At 46.1% G+C, this 16,010-nt stretch overlaps 1 protein-coding gene across 1 annotated transcript in view; it reads left to right on the plus strand.

The window, feature by feature from the left end:
- The window catches only part of SGCD (sarcoglycan delta), a 770,090-nt gene that overhangs the window by 173,964 nt on the left and 580,116 nt on the right, over positions 1–16,010 (plus strand). The gene's annotated exons all lie outside the window — the stretch shown is intronic.

Here is a 16,010-nt window from a genome sequence, read left to right on the forward strand (position 1 = left end):
GCAGAGGGCAGAGGGGCAGCCTGCGTGAATTCTTCACACAGGCATGGTCACAGTTCGGACCAGACCCCGAGTAGCTGTACTCCCTCAGTGGACTTTTCCCTGGAAGCTCCCGTAATGTGGTTGCTCTGCCTTGGTTTGAAGCACTTACGAGGCACGTAACCTGGATGAGTTATTTGAGCCGCAGTTTCGTTACGTGCGTGCCGTGAGTATCACTCATGCTGTTACAAATGAAATGCGCAACACAGCGCTTGACACATGACATGTAGTGAGTGCTTAATAACATTTTAATTTTTATCCTCACCGCCATCTTTATCATGGTGCCACCACCACGTACTGCGTGAAATTCTTCTTTCCTGGTGTAATTGTGACATCGGGCGGGAAGAGGGGGGGCCCACCGCAGGAGTTTGTCCACTGTCACCTCATGTGTTGGTTATTCAACATTGACTAAGCACCCGCTCTGTGCAAGAAGCTGTGCTTCGTAGAGAGGACACATAGCCATGTGTTAGACGTAGTCCTTGCCCTCAGTAAACTGTAATAACTAATTTTTAAATGAGATACTTTGCATAGAGGCAGAACCATAAAACTCCAAGACTGTATTTTTTTCTAATTTTTAATACTCCGTATTGATGATATGATTAAAATGTCGAGAGTATATAACTCCCCTTGACGTCAGTGATGATAAGCAGTCAGTCAGTCAGTCTCTGTTAGTCCTCCTTTATTTGGGGGTCACTGGATCCTATGGGAAGGTGAAGTGAGTTGTAGAGCTGCTCCTCTGAAAAACGTGCACACCAACACAATTTTAAAACGCTTTATAGGGGCTTGCTGACCCCTGAAATCTATTCACAGACGCTCTGAGTCAGAAATCTCTGCTTCTGGTCATGTAAAGGTGGCTACTTCAATGCGGCCCATTTTACTGCTGAATAATAAATAGCTCAAAGGTGGGAAAGAATATTTCGTTCCTCACTCAGAACTGAAAGGTGCATCTTTGAGCCCTGCGCCGGTTCAGCAGCAGTCCTCGTCCTGCCCTGCAGAGGGCAGCCTGCTCCCTTCTGCGGGACAACCGCCCAGAGAGCATAGGAGACAGTGCACCGGGTTGGCCTCGGCCCTCTCTAGGCTGCAGGTCTTTGCTGTCTCTGTGGTTATTCATTTCTCCCAGGACCCAGGGCCCTCATTAACCTCCGTGTAAGGGCTCTGTGAGTGTTTTCCTAGAGTCACAGAAGTAATGTGTACTTACTACAAATCCAGGTAAAATCAGGTCAGCACCTGAACAAACGGAAAACTAGTTCTGGGTGAGGTAAGAAGCCAGTGTGTCTGCGTGCCCCACGGGGGCAGGTTACCATTCTGTGAGCCACTGTTCAGCGTTTGCGGGCGCCTTCGCGCACGGCGTCTGGACGTGCCGTACGCACTTAGCTGTGTGCACTCACAATTTTTTTCCTTACGCACATGGAATCCCACTGTGTGCGCCGGTTTATAGCTTTAAAAACTGAATCTAGTATAGACACTGTTCTGTCTCATACTGTTGATCACCTCATTCAACCACACAGCTTCAAAAATTAGAGTCCAGAATAGAACACAAAGTTTACAGTTTACAATGTAGAATCAGGGCCCCGATAACATGGTTTCACCATACCATAACATGGTATGTCACCATGGTTTCATTTGTTCAGCCAAAGTGTAGTAAAGGCTTACTGTGCTCAGTGCTGGGATAAAGACATACACTGTGGCCCTGGCTGGTGTGGCTCAGTGGATTGAGTGCTGGACTGTGAAACAAGGGATCGCCGGTTTGATTCCCACTCAGGGCACATGCCTGGTTTGCAGGCCAGGGTCCCTGGTGGGGGGAGCCCCTGAGAAGCAATGACACATTGATGGTTCTCTCCTTTTCTCCCTCCCTTCCCCTCTCTCTAAAAATAAATAAATAAAATCTTTTTTTTTAAAAAAAGACATATACTATGAAGATTTGAACTTACCAGCAAGAAACTCGTGGTCCAGAGGCAAAGATCGATCATCTGACCAAACCCCCCACAAGAGTGTGATGGATGTACAATGGCACTAAAATCTCCTAAATTTCAGTCATATTTTCCTCTTCTTTTCTTCCATCTTTGTAAATGAATACTTAACATATCTTTTTGAAGTTAGGTCGGTTTTTCAACAGATTACCTTTCGTCTGCCCTTGACATGCTATTGAAGGTTCAGGAGCCATGTAAACCGAATACCAAACAGACTGTAGCCCAAGTGAAGAAACAGAGACCGGGAGTTTTTGTAAATATCAGTGGTTTTATCCTCTCTGACTTTTAGTGCAACGCAGAAGGTGCCTGCGAGTGGATGGAAGTAACATAAAGATAAATTGCATAAAAAAACAAACCCAAACACCTCTTGTTTTGAAAAAGAGCTAATGTCAGAACCTTCTGCGAATGAAGAATTTCAGAAGTGACGAGGTCTGTGTTACTGAAAATGTTCAAGTACAGTTTGGAAAAGAATGTTACTACTATCAAATGCAGTAATTGGTATCAAGCAGACACTCAGTAAATGTTTGTGGAAGGGAGAGAAGGAGCATAAAGAGCTTTTGTTCATTCATTCAGAACCATTCATTGAAGACCTGCTCTGGGCCTGGCTCTTGCAAGCATGACAGAAATGACCCCGCCTTCCCATTGAACGTATGGGGTACAGCGAGGACATAATCACCAAGCACAGAATTATGCAAACATTGGACTGCAGGCGACCATAGGCTCTAAAGGAAAAGCCCGAGAAGCTGTGGAAGCATGTGGAGGGGGTGGCACTAGCCTGCCGTGTCGGCGATGACCGCTCTTAAGATTTGAGGAATGTGTGGTTGCCGCTAAAGTACAGAGTGTGTGGCTGGAGAGGACTGAGGACCCTGGAGGCACAGAAGAGCGGCCAATATTACTGAAACCTGGAGAGCAAAGTGGCTGGAGGGATAAGGTGGAGCCGGAGACGTGGCCAGGGGACAGCTTGTGCAAAGCCGTGAAGGCCGCGTGGGGAATTTGGTCCCGACCTAGGAGGATGAGGGAGCCCAGAAAGGCTTAAAGACAAAGGGTGGGGGGTCACGTGGAAATTTGCTTTGTGGACAGTCCCCTGCAGAGGAGACAGAGGTGGATGTGAAGAGGCCAGTTCTGCTGGGAGGGAACAGTTTGGACCCAACAGTGTGGGGCGTGAAGGGAGATGGTGACGGTGGAGGTGAGGTGACAGGCGGGATTGGAGAGATCGGGGAGGAGAATGGCAGGGTGTGTGATGAAGTGGAGGAGAAGGGGGAGGGCGGCGACAAGGGTGACCCTTTGGTTCTGGTTGGTGCAGCTGGGTGACTGATAGTGTCCCCTGAGTCAGGAAACACTGGGTCGCTGAAAGCCGGTTTGTAGGAGAAAAATCTTGACTCCTGTTTAGGATCTGTTTCTTTGCAGGTGCTTTGAGTCATAGGCACCGTTAGATGCTCTGCAAATTTTATTTCATTAATTCTCACAGTCATTTTACAAGTTATTGTAGATATTGTTTTGCTCCTGTTCTAGCTGATGATATCAAACTACTAAAGCTAGATTAATACCCTGAAGTCATATAGCTAGTTAGGGCAGAGCCTGGAGTTGAAACTGGATCTAGACAGCTTCCGAGTGTCTGCTATCTCTACTCATTTTTTTTTAGCTGAGAGTTTAATCAGATGTCTCCGTCGCCAAGTACTAATCCTGTTGATAAATACAAACGCCCTTTTCCTACTGGTGGTTTGAAACCTTAAAAAAAAAACAACAACAGTATTTTAATTCAAAGAGGGTCATGCCCTCCCTTCTTTTTTTTCTTAATCTCACTAAGATTTAAGTAGTCAGAGATTGATACTCCTAGTTTAATCAAAGCAGGTTTTCATGCCAAAACAACATATTCACAGTAGTTTGAAAGTGACTGTTTATATAACCACAATAAAATCGTCTTGTGAAATTCATCAGCCACTACACAGACTAGTACAGCGTTCTCCAAAATGCAGGGCCAGCCAGACCAGCTGGATCATTAACACGGAACTGCACATAATTTCATCCTCGCGTCGATTGCGCTGGGGAAGCGGGTGTAGTTGTCACACAGGGGGGTGGTATGCTGTAAAGATGACGAGCCTGCAGGGACCCTGAGAATACTGAGCATCTTACAGGTGGTCCAGCAGAGCCCCCCACTTTACAGATGGGGTCACAGAACCTGGCAGAGGAGAAGGCTAGAGCGGTAGAGCTGGTAACAGAGTTGGGCCAGGAACCCAGGTTTCCAGACCACTACTCTTTCCTTCCTGCCAGCACACATACTCGATGGACAGACAGATGGACAGGCAGCTACATGGAGGGACGGATGGACGTAGATGGAAAGATAGGTGGTAAATGTCTTTCCCTTAAGAGTTACTGAATGCTGATGCTTTACTTGTATTTTCTTATTTAATTCTTATAAAACTCTAGTGATACTGGTATTATTAGCCCCATTTAACAGATGAAAAACCTGAGGGCTAAAATTATTAGCTTAATGTTAGTATAAGTTATATATATGTATTATATGTGTATAGTTTTTTAAGGATCTTGGAAATTACTTGTGTTTATTGTTATAAAATTATCTCAATAGAAGATGGAACTTACTATATAAAAATTGGGGGCTATAGAAGAAGCCTTAATGCTTTTCCTCAAAGCCTTGGAATCTTAGAAATACTGTGGCCTTTGGACCCCAATCGAGATACAAATAGGCTCATTCATGCCCTCATTTCGGACTCAGAGCAAGTTACTTCACTCCTCCTGGGCTTCATTTCTTCATCTGTAAAATGGTTAGAGTTTTCTCCCAGAGGGAAATACTGCCTTTGGAAATGGACGCAGTCGAGATGAAGCTACAGAAACCAGCATGGCGATGACACGTGGGTGCCAAGCAGGGAGTGCCCCGTTGCACAGCCCGCTCAGCGAGTGGCCGAGGGGACCCTGGGGAGAGAGGGAGGCCTGCGCATGCAGGCCCGTGAGCCCTGTGGTCCCAGGTGAGAGCATGACCTCTCTGAGCCTCACCTTTCTCATTCGTACAGCTGGGCAAATGGGGCCTGCTTGGTAGGGTAAGTGCAAGGATTTTGTAAGATGGTGCATTTAAAGTTCTTTGTGCAATGCCCGGTGCACAGTAGATACTCAGCAGGTACATGTTGCTTGCTGGGCGACTGCCCAAGTCAGAGGCAGTAGTTGGAGAGAAACACACGTCTCCTATTGCCTGTGTTCATTGCTGTTAATGTGAATGCCAGTCTCTCACCTTAACAGGTTTATTCAACCAACTTACACTGTTTTGTTGTTGGTTGGTTGGTTGGTTGGTTCATTTTTTTTCATGATTCAAGAAACATCAAACTTTAATTGGTTTCCCTGCAGCGTGGACCTGGGAAATTAAACTATCTTGGGGCCCTCTTGTACACTGAGCTGCAAACCTCCTGTAAGTCGTCTCATTAGCTCGCCTGTGATATTTATGAAGGCTGGGATTTGCTAATGATCCTAAATGGGTTTGGGATCTTCAGTGTGGGGGAGATGGGAGTGGGAAGAGAACCAGAGGACCTAACTACACCTTAAATGCAAGTCTTTTTTTTAATAACTTTTTAAAAATGATTTTATTTATTTAGTTTTAGAGAGAGGGGAAGGGAAAGAGAAAGAGAGTGAAAGAAACATCAATGTGTGATTTGCCTTTTGCACACCCTATAATGGGAACCTGGCCTGCAACCCAGACATGTACCCTAGCTGGGAATCGAACCGGTGACCCTTTGGTTCACAGGCCCACGCTCAGCCTACTGAACTACACCCAGGGCTGAATGCAAGTCTTTACCAAACCATTCCTGGGTTATCAGTTATCCAGTGGGGTGTCTGACAAATACAGGATGGGGCCTTACTCCCCATTATCTGTGTGTTGGGGACCATCTGGGCTCATAGAAAGAGACACAGTCTATCAGGTTGGGCTGAACTAATTAGTCTATGAATAAATTATTAAGACTGACAAATGCAATTCAAATCAGAAGTGACCATGGGTTTTTAAAAATTTGTTAGCTCAGATGAGTCTCTGTGAAATATTTTGTTTTGAAAGAAGTGTGTTACGTGGGACGGAGAGGATGCCACCTCCCTGCTCCCCATGGAAAAGTAAAATACCAAAACCCCCCAAACCCCAACTCTTCTTCTTCTCCTCTTCCTCCCCAACCTCCTCCTCCGCCCCTCCCCCTTCTTCTTCTTTAAAGTGAATGCTGCACTGAAATGAAAAGCAGAGACACTGATAAACATCTGAGTTTCCTAAACTGGATGATGGCACACATCACGGCAGTTTAAACAGACACTGCTTTTCCAGTCCGTCCTTCTGACAGACACCTTTGTAAGCTTCTGAAGGCACAGCTCTTCAGAAGTTTAAATTTTCTGCTCAAAAGCGTCATTTTTCTGCTCAGAACACATTGATGGCTTTCTGTTATTATTAAGATGCATAGCCTAGTGTGAAAGGACCTTCATAATCAATCATGAGAAAGATGGCTCGTCTTTACTGGGTACTATGTATCAGACACTTTGTTAAACATTTCTTTATGGATTCGATGATTTGATTCTTAGAACGAGATTGCAAGTTAGCTGCTATAACGATCCCTATTCTGTCAATGAAGTTACAGCTTTAAAGAGATTAAGCAATTTGTCCAATGTATGGTAGAAGAAGAACATGAATATAGATGTTTTGTATTCACTCTACCTTAAGGGTCAGCAAGTGTGGGCCACAAACTAAGAATGACTTTTACACTTTTAAATGATTGCAAAAGTAAAAATGAGGACACTATTTTGAGGTAAGTGGGAATTCTATGAAATTGAAATCTCAGCGTCCATAAGTGAGGCTTTATTGGAACATGATCATTTGCTTACATGTTATATATGTGGCTGATTTCATGTTACACTGGCAGAGGTGAGTAGTTGGGACAGGAATCATCTGCCCAGAACATTGGAAGTATTTACTATCTGGTCCTTTACAAAGTAAAAAGAAAAGGACTTTGCTGGCCTCTGGTCTGTCTGAGCCCGTGCGCGGTACTGCCTCCCGCTGTGCTGCGATGCTCCCCCAGCCTGGGCGCGTGTCCGCAGACCGTCCTTTCCGCCCCCTGTCCCCACCGCGCTGGCTCCCGGAACGAGACTTCAATGTCAGTTCTGCCTGTTGAATGCCTCGTAGACTGAGCGTCCCGTTTCACGTTTGCAAGTTTGGGCTGGCAGCAAACAGAACACCAAACTCAATGTGTGTTCTTTGAAAACAGACTGCATTCACTTGTCTAAGGAACACCCCGAAATTTGTCTCACATCGGATGCAGTCTCATCTAGGGCAAAAATGGTATTATCAGAACACACTTCATGCCGTTTCTGCTGTATCTGGCTTTTCTCGCCAAAGCTTCTGTTTCACATCACCTAGACTGGAAGGGACAAGCACAGAGAATGTGCGTCTCCTCCTTCACAAAGGAGGACTGAGACTGACAAGGACTGAACTGGCTTAGGTCACGTGTCTGCGTGTCCTCAAGGTAAGAGACAGGATTGTCCTGAGTGACTCGCCAGGGGATGAAACCCCTCCCCCAAACCAGTCGTCATGGCTACAGAGATGGGACAGGCGTCGGCCGGTTGGATTAAGTCAGTATGTCCACTCCCACTGCCAGGGGTTGGGTCAGCACCCCACTGCAACCACGTACATGGGGGGTCTGGGGTATGATTAAGAAGGACGAGCCAAAGAACCATTGCTGGGAAGCCCCCAACAAGTGCCCATGATGTCACCCTGCCCCAGAGCCCTCCACACTTCTGTCTGCTGGGGTCTCTTCCCGGCAGGCAGAGTTTACCTGCTCTTCCTCTCTGTGCCTAGAGCTTTCCCATCTGAAGGCTTGAGTTCTAGTGAGTTGTATGTAGTCTCTCTTTCAACAATTGCTACCACTTGATACTCCTCAAATAGACTCTGTTATAATTATTGATTCTTGTGCTGGAGGCAGGAAACCCTCTCACCTAGAAATTCTCCTTGAAGGAATCCTGACGTGGTTTCAAAAGCACAGTTCGAGGAGGGTTATTAATACTGCATGTGAGCTACCAGCCTCCTTTCATGTCTGTTTATTTCTCCCCCATCTCAGCCTTGAACTAGACAGGACGGCAAGGGACGGGGCAGGGACAGCACGGGACAGCACGGGAGTCAGGAGTGCCTCCCTCATCCATCACTCCCAGCCAGAGAGGGGGATTCCACATGTGCACACGACAGATTTGACACCATGTCAAAATGTTTGAAATACCCACATGTACTGTGGCCACAAGTCAGAACAGCCTGTGACCTTGAACTTTGTTGAGACTCTCAACCTGACCATGGATGCTGCTGCTTCAGCTGCTGGTGGTTCTTTCACAGGGTGAAAGGGTTTATGGGACATCCTGAAGCTTGCCTTCTCTCCTTGACGATGGAGAATGAATTAATAGGTGCCCATTTTACATCACTGTCTCCCCTTTGGACTAATTGCTTCTCACTTTGGGGTCAGTGGACTCATAAAATTTGTGCTGCAGCTTCATCTTCCAAGGTGAAAGCCACGAGTAATTGGGATGCAGTGCTTCCAAGAGTTTCCATGAATCGAGGAGGAAGATGCTGACTGACATGGTCAAGGTCACTTCCATCCCATTATTGTGACTTCCACCAACATGCACCGAGCTGCCTCCGAGTGGACATTTTCTTACTGCTGAGAATTTTTTTTAATGTTCTTGAGTTTGCCTATTAATGCTTCATGTTTTTAGCCTTTAGGTGTTCTTCTTCGAACAGGTCAGTTTGTCCTAGCTCTGCATCCTTTTCTTGGCCACACTATGAATGTCCTCTATTTATCAGTGCCTGCCTTGGTCTCGTTGGTCCAAAGGATGCATCTTGTTTCAAAGTGGGGTGTTGATGATGCTGCAGAAGGAGACAGGGGATGGTTGTCTGTGTTCTGGTGGTTGCAGTTTTGCTGCCCTTGCACCCGGTGCAGTAATGAACTGCCACGTTGAGTTCCTGTGGGGCTGATAAGCCACCCTTGGCCCCCACAGATAGCTCTGCCTGTGCCTTCCTGCTTTCCAAGAAAATCCCTGTCATTATGCACAGTGTTATGCATTTCCTTTCAAACCTAGTCATTTGCATTTTTCGCCTTTGAAAAAACAAATTTGCTTTGAAAAGTGTAATGAAATGTGCCCAAATGAAAAATGGGCCCCGAGGATGGCTGGTGCCAGCAGGGGCTTTAATTAAATGATTAGATGGCAATTTGATATGACTGGCTTTGGAACTGCATCTTGTTGTCATTTAGTTTGGGGAGGGGAGATGCAGCTCGACCTTTAGAAATATTGGAAGATAGTATGACCTTTGCTTCCAACCACCACGGAGCTATGTACAGAAAGGCTTTTTCAAATTGTCTGTTCACTCTTCTCTGACCCCAGTCTTGCAGTTCTCAGGTGCCTCAGTCTTCTTGAACAAGCTGTGTTTTAATGCTTTGGTGACTGCACTGTTGGTCCCTGCCGACCTTCGAACTTTGACTTCTTGACATTTTTTAGGGAGCCAGTTGTTTCTTCAGAGCACAGCTCACTTAGCACCAACCTTCTCTTATTCTCTATTCCCCTCGACTGGGAGTTAGTTGCTTCTTGCACTGTCTCAGATCTGCACACTACACTGGACTGTCCCTTGCTTCTGACAGTCAAGTTTTGTTGGGACACAGCCCTGCTCATTCATCTCCATATTGTCGAGGGCTGCCTTGTGCTACAAGGGCAGACAGAGACCACTGCCTGGGAAGTCTCCGGTGTTTACTGTCTGGTCCTGTACAGAAAACGTTTGTGCAGATGAGCATTTCTTTCAGTTAATCACCACCTGCTTAGTGACCATAAGCTCCATGAGGCTGGGAACTCCTCCCAGTTTTACTCACCACTGACTCCCTGACACCAAAACAAGCTGGACACACAGAAAGCCCTAGAAAATACCCTCTGCACTGCAGCCGTGAGAACTCACTGAGCTGCCTGGGCTGTGCTGTTCGTTCAGTGCCGGGTACAAACTGGGCACCCCTGGGCAGCCAGGTCATCGTGGATTTCCCCCAGCGCGTTCGCCGTTTTGCTTTTCTCCATCTGTCAGACTTAATACTAATTTTTCAGTCATGCATTCAGATATGAAATTGATGCTGAAGTTTAACCTAAATATCTCTTTGCATTATTTTTCCCTAATACCTAGTGAGCACCTCATCGAGCCCGGGTGCTGTGCTCAGAGCTTTCGTCCGCTGCTTTGGTGAACAGCTCGTGCCACCCTTTGGGGACAGATACTTCCAGGTCCCCATTTTCCAGGTCAGAAGTGGAGGCCCAGTGGGGGTCAGCAAGAGGGCCGATTTCACAGGTTCGGTCAAACTGTTTCCTGGAACCACGTCCGCAGACTCCTTAACCTCAGCTCTTCCCTGCCATAAAGACTATAAAGACCTGCATTTTTCTGCTAGTGAAAACAACAAAGGATTCTTTCAAAGAGATTTTGGAAGTTCCTCACCATCTCTCTTGTCAGGAATTGTAGGCATGCTCTATGAAAATTCATTGCTTCTTAAACTTTGGCTCCTGATGAAAGGCACGCTTTTGCTTCCCACGTCGTAGGTCAGCATTCAGCTGAACTAGTTGCAGAAGGATGCACATCTTGCCGACACGCATGTACACACACATATGTACACACACATATGTACACACATGCAGGGGGCGTGTAGTCACTAAACTGATGAGCCACGAATTAATAGCATCAACACTGCTAAAGTGTCCTAGGCCTATGAGTAGTGACCCTTTGACTGGTCCCTTTGAGTGGCGACCCAGGGCTAGGGTTGAAGCAGTTCTTAGTGCCGTATGTGTAAAATAGGGATAAGAAAATATTAATAGGAATATTAATGATGGTTTTATTTTCAGATTAAATGACTAGAATGTAAAACGTTTGAGACGTGACTTTTTGGTTGGTTGTGTTTACAAGGAAAGCCCCAGGGCTTGGTGGTGCCTTCACAGGTTTGCTCTCTGTGTGAGTCGGGTTCTCTCAACAAGCAGAACAATGGGATGTGTGTGTGTGTACATACATGTGTATGTACTCATATACACACACATGCACATCATGGAGGCTGTGTCCCAAGGTCTGTAGTCTGCAAGCTAGAAACCCAGGGAGCCCATGTGTGATTTGGTTGTAGGACTGAAGGCCCAAGAACCTGGAGCCGTGACGTTCTAAGTTCCAGTCTACGAGCCAGCAGGCTCCGTTCCCTCGGAGAGCCGATGCTTCTGTCTGAGCCCAAGGGCTGGCAAGGGCCAGTGTCCCAGCTCCCGCAGTCAGGCAGGCGAAGTTACCTCTCACTCAGCTTTGTGTCCTAGTCAGGTCTTCAGCTGATCAGATAAAGCCCACCCCATAAGGGAGGGCACCGTGCTTGACTCAGTCTCCCAGTTCAAGCAATGCGATCCAGAAACACCCTCCCAGACACAGCCGAGTAATGCTGGACCAGATGTCCGGGCACTCGTGGCCCAGCCAAGCTGACACATGAAAGTAACCCTCACACACATCATAAGCATTTGATGAATAAATAACTAGGTGAATTCAATAAAGCATTTAGAACAGTGGCTAGACCAGAACAAGTACTAAATTAATATCATCATGAATTTTTCCAAGAGCCCTGGAGGTATCTTTGAACTAGGGTTGGCTTATAGCCAATCATATATAACCCAACATGTAACCTTTCAGAGCTGGGCATGTGACAGCAGCCTGACAGTCTAATGTGACGTCGTATGCAAACTCTGCATTGTGGGTTGTATTGAAGATATTTTCGTTATTTGGTCCTCCTTTGTAAAAAATAATAATAACCATCTAACACATTATTAGAACTCTCACATGTGATGATAGTTGTTGCCCAAACTGGTTTAGGTTCAGATATTTCTACTGCGTCAGTGTGTGTGCGGGCTGTGAGGCTGCACGTGAATGAGCTTGCTGCCTCTGGATGTGCTACCTCTGTCCGTTCCCTCACACACGTGTGCTTTGCTGTTCCTTAGTCAACAGAGTTAAAATATTAGACTAGGAGCTTATGAACGGGGACACAAAACTAAGCCAGTTATTCATTATCTCTTAATGGTCTGCCCTTCCCTCAGCCCTGGTAAGAAACTGGAGGTAGAGGGAAAAAATGTGACACAGTCCCTGCCCTCAAATGACTGACGTAGTTATCAATGAAGACAGTCACGTGACAATGAACAAGCAACACAGGACTGTAGGGAAGTAAGTGTCTCGTGTATGAAATGGAAGATTGGCACAAATGAGTGCAAAGGAGGAGAGGGGATCGGTGGTCCTTGTAGTAGCTGGAGGAGACAAACGTTGGAGTAGTTGCATTTGCACGTCAGAAATTTAGCACGTGGTTTTCACATGCCTCCTTGCTGTTTCTTCTGACTGTTTAAAAATTGAAATCTATTGGCGTCACCTTGGTCAGTAAGATCCTATAGACTTCAAGTGTGCGCTTTTATGATACATGATTGGTATGAAGCGGAGGAACTCCTTGCTACTTTTGCTTCCCACCTGCCACCTTCCACAGCCTCGGCATTCCCTCTGGCTCACCTGGGCTGGGCGTGCTGTGGGCTGCAGTATTCCTGGTCATGATTTAGCCTCCTTGCTGTTTCTTGTAAATCTGTCACAATATTACTAGCTTGCAGGAGGTGGTTTTATTGACTTGGCAGCTGCCTTGTTGGAAACCAGATTATTTTTGAAGTTAGGAGTGTTTATGACCAACAGAACACCAAGTTTTTAAAAATTCAGACTAGATTTAATCAACTTTGAGGAGAAGAAATCAAAACTACAAATGCTGGGAGATTCTTTTCTGACAGCTGATAGCTTGCTCATTCCTTGAGCTAGGATAGAAGATAATGGAGGGGCTGGTGTTTTCTTTTTATCGTCCCAGGGATGCTTGCTACATTAGTCCTAGGGCTACTAAAGCAAGTCACTGCAAACCGGGTGGTTTAAAACAACACAAGTTTACCCTTGCACGCTCTGGAGACCGGAAACCCGAAGCCAAGGTGTCCGCAGGGCCACACTCCCTGCAACGGCCCTAGAGGAGAACCCCTCCTTGTTTCTTACAACTCCTGCTGGCCCAGGCCTCCCTCGGCTTGTGGCTGCGCCACTCCAGTCTCTGCTCCGTCTCCACAGGGCTTTCTCCGTGGGCCAGTGTGCGTCTCCCCCTCTGTGTCTGCTCCTCTGTTAAGGACATTTGTCACTGGATTGAAGGTTCAGCATGTTAATGCTGAGGATGATCTCATCTCAAGGTCTTTCACTCAATTCTGTCTGTAAAGACCCTTTACCCAAATAAGGTCACATTCACAGGCACCAGGGGTCAGAGTTCGCACATATCTTTCGGCCGAGGGGTGGGGACAGGGGAGCTACAATCGACCTGGTTCACTCACTGCTGTGTTCTGATGGCAAAAGGGGCTGCAGTGTCACTAGCACAACACTGTCCGGAGCCCGGAGTTAAAGGCATATTTGGGCTGAAATGTGAGTGATTCGACTGAGTAATTTTTGAAGTTTGTTTAAAACATTTTATGTTAGTTGCTTCTTTATGGCCAGAGAAGCCTCCATATAATGACCATATTGAACATGAGAAGCAAAAGCGTTTTCTGGTCTTTATAATTAAAATTACTTCTGTGGAAGTAACGTTTGTCAAGATATTCAGTGATTTTGTACTTTTACAAAAATACCAGCTCTTTTCAGATACTGGTTGTGAAATACGTACTTTTTTTCTTCATTAGTATGGAGAGGAAGTTTGATTTCTGATGAATTGCTTCTTTTTCCATTTTAGTACACGTATGTCCTACTGCCTAAATGTGTATTATAGGATGAGACTTTCAGAAGCACAGGGGTCACAGGCAAGTCTACCTTGTTTCAAGAACTTTATCCCCAGAGCCCAGTGCCGTGCCTGGCATATGATAGATACTCAGTGCTTTTGCTGAATGAATAATGTTCTATGAAGACATTTTCAAATGGATTAAATGATGTTTTTTGAGTTAAAATATGACCACTTGTTACTGATTACAATCCACTGTTGTCTGCCCTTTCCTGCCTAATTCCTTCTTCCTTGGGAAATCAGCAGTGCCACGGTGATTACTTCCTCCCGCTCTCTCCCTCCCTCTCCCCTCTTCCCCCTCTCCCTTGTGGTTCCACTGCCAGCTGACGGTGACAGCCGCCCTTTTCTTCGTGGGAAGCGCAGCACCTGCCGCCCTGTTGACCTGCTTGGCCAAGGGAGGCACTCGCCGGTGCTGCCAGAATGCCCGCGGGACTCTGAGCTGCTCACTCACGACGGGCGTAGGACGGACACGGTCGGCCCGGCCCCAGCCCAGCCCCAAGCCCAGACCGGGTGGTTTTGTGACTTTCCCCTGACAGCACGAGGCGAAGGGGTCAGGGCACCTCTCTCCCGACATGTTCCAGCTCCGCGATCTCTTCGGAGCAGACCCTCTGACAAAACCAGGAAAGGCTTATACACATCCCCCCACTGTTCTCCACACAATAATTTTCAAGTGAAAATTCATATTCAGAAAAATTGAAATGCAGCTGAAGGGAAATTCCTGATTAAAATGAACCCATTTTACCTCACTAAGCCAAAAGCCTAACATCTCAGGGTGTTTTGGTTGCTGCACAGATTTAATTAAGACTTCCACGAGAACAGTAAGTAGGCATTTGCTTTCTATTTGCATATTTACATGGATTTATGTAAGACAGTCCCTATAGGACTGTCTTAGTATAATCCACCCAAGGAAGCTCGGGCTTGTCTCCTAGGATGCCGACACTGCCACCACACATCGAGTCATCATTTTCACCTTCCGCTCTAGGCCCCGAGGTCCTCCTTACTTCCTTTACTGTGAAAGGAAATGCCACATCTCACTCTGAGGAGCTCAAGTACTTCGAGTATGTGACGATGGCAAAATGCTGATGGGGGCTAAGGATGGCTTGGGAGAAAAGCCAAATATGAATTCAATCAATTAGAATTTTCAACCCTGGCTGGGTGGCCCTGACGGTTGGAGCGTTGTCCTGCTCACCAAAAGGCTGCGGGTTCAGTCCTCAGTCCGAGCACGCACGGGAGGCAACCAGTGGGTGTTGCTTTCTCACGTCGATCAATGTCTCTCTCTCTCTGTCTTTCAAATCAATGAACATATCTTTGGGTGAGAGTGTTTAAATAGATTTAAAAGACAATGAGAACTTTCTGGAACACAATTGTTAGTGATAATCTCTATCCTATCAGTTTGTCTAACTGAAGTTTCTGATGTTCCCTCGTTGTTTCGGGGTGGCAGACAGCGCCTGTCTGTCTTCCCTTTCACCTGCTTTAGGTGCCTCCCTCCAGCTGCTCTGGTGTTCAGTGGCTAACATTTGGGCCGTTGTGCCTCACTTAAAAGACACAAGTAAATACACTCCCTTTCCTTTGCTTTGAAATTTATCTTAGTTTCAAATTTTATTATTCTGTCTATTTTATTTGAATTTTTTAGCAATTACATCTCAATTAGTCTTTAATCTTCCTGGGCTGATGAGTATTTACATTTCTCATTTTAATTCAACCGCAGCTTTAATTTGTATACTCTGGATGGGAAATAATTAAAAAATTACTGTTTTCTTGAAAACAGTATGGATCATTATAAATATCCAGGTAACTGGTTGCTGCCATTGGCATTTCATTGGCTGGCAATTTAGCATTGTGGCCAAAAAATGAACATGATGGGTATTGGTTGCTGTAAACTAGTGAAGATTAAAAATCCAATTAGCTGTGCCTGCGTTGCCCACCCTACTATCACCTTCACAAGGCTTAATCTCCACTGGCCACAATTAAGACGGAGAGTTACTTCAGAGAGTAGGAAAGTAAGGCATTTATTGCATTTAACCATTGCAACGTCTAATGCGTTGGGAACTGGTAGGATCTTTATACTACTGATGAGAAAGCAGGCTCCAAGGGGTTGCGTTATCTGCGCCTGGTCACCTAGCAGTCAGGGCCCAGAGTCAGACCTTAAACCCAACTCTAAGACCTTGTTTTCTTA

This window comes from Phyllostomus discolor, chromosome 13 (assembly GCF_004126475.2).
Source record: "Phyllostomus discolor isolate MPI-MPIP mPhyDis1 chromosome 13, mPhyDis1.pri.v3, whole genome shotgun sequence".
Classification (NCBI taxonomy): domain Eukaryota; kingdom Metazoa; phylum Chordata; class Mammalia; order Chiroptera; family Phyllostomidae; genus Phyllostomus; species Phyllostomus discolor.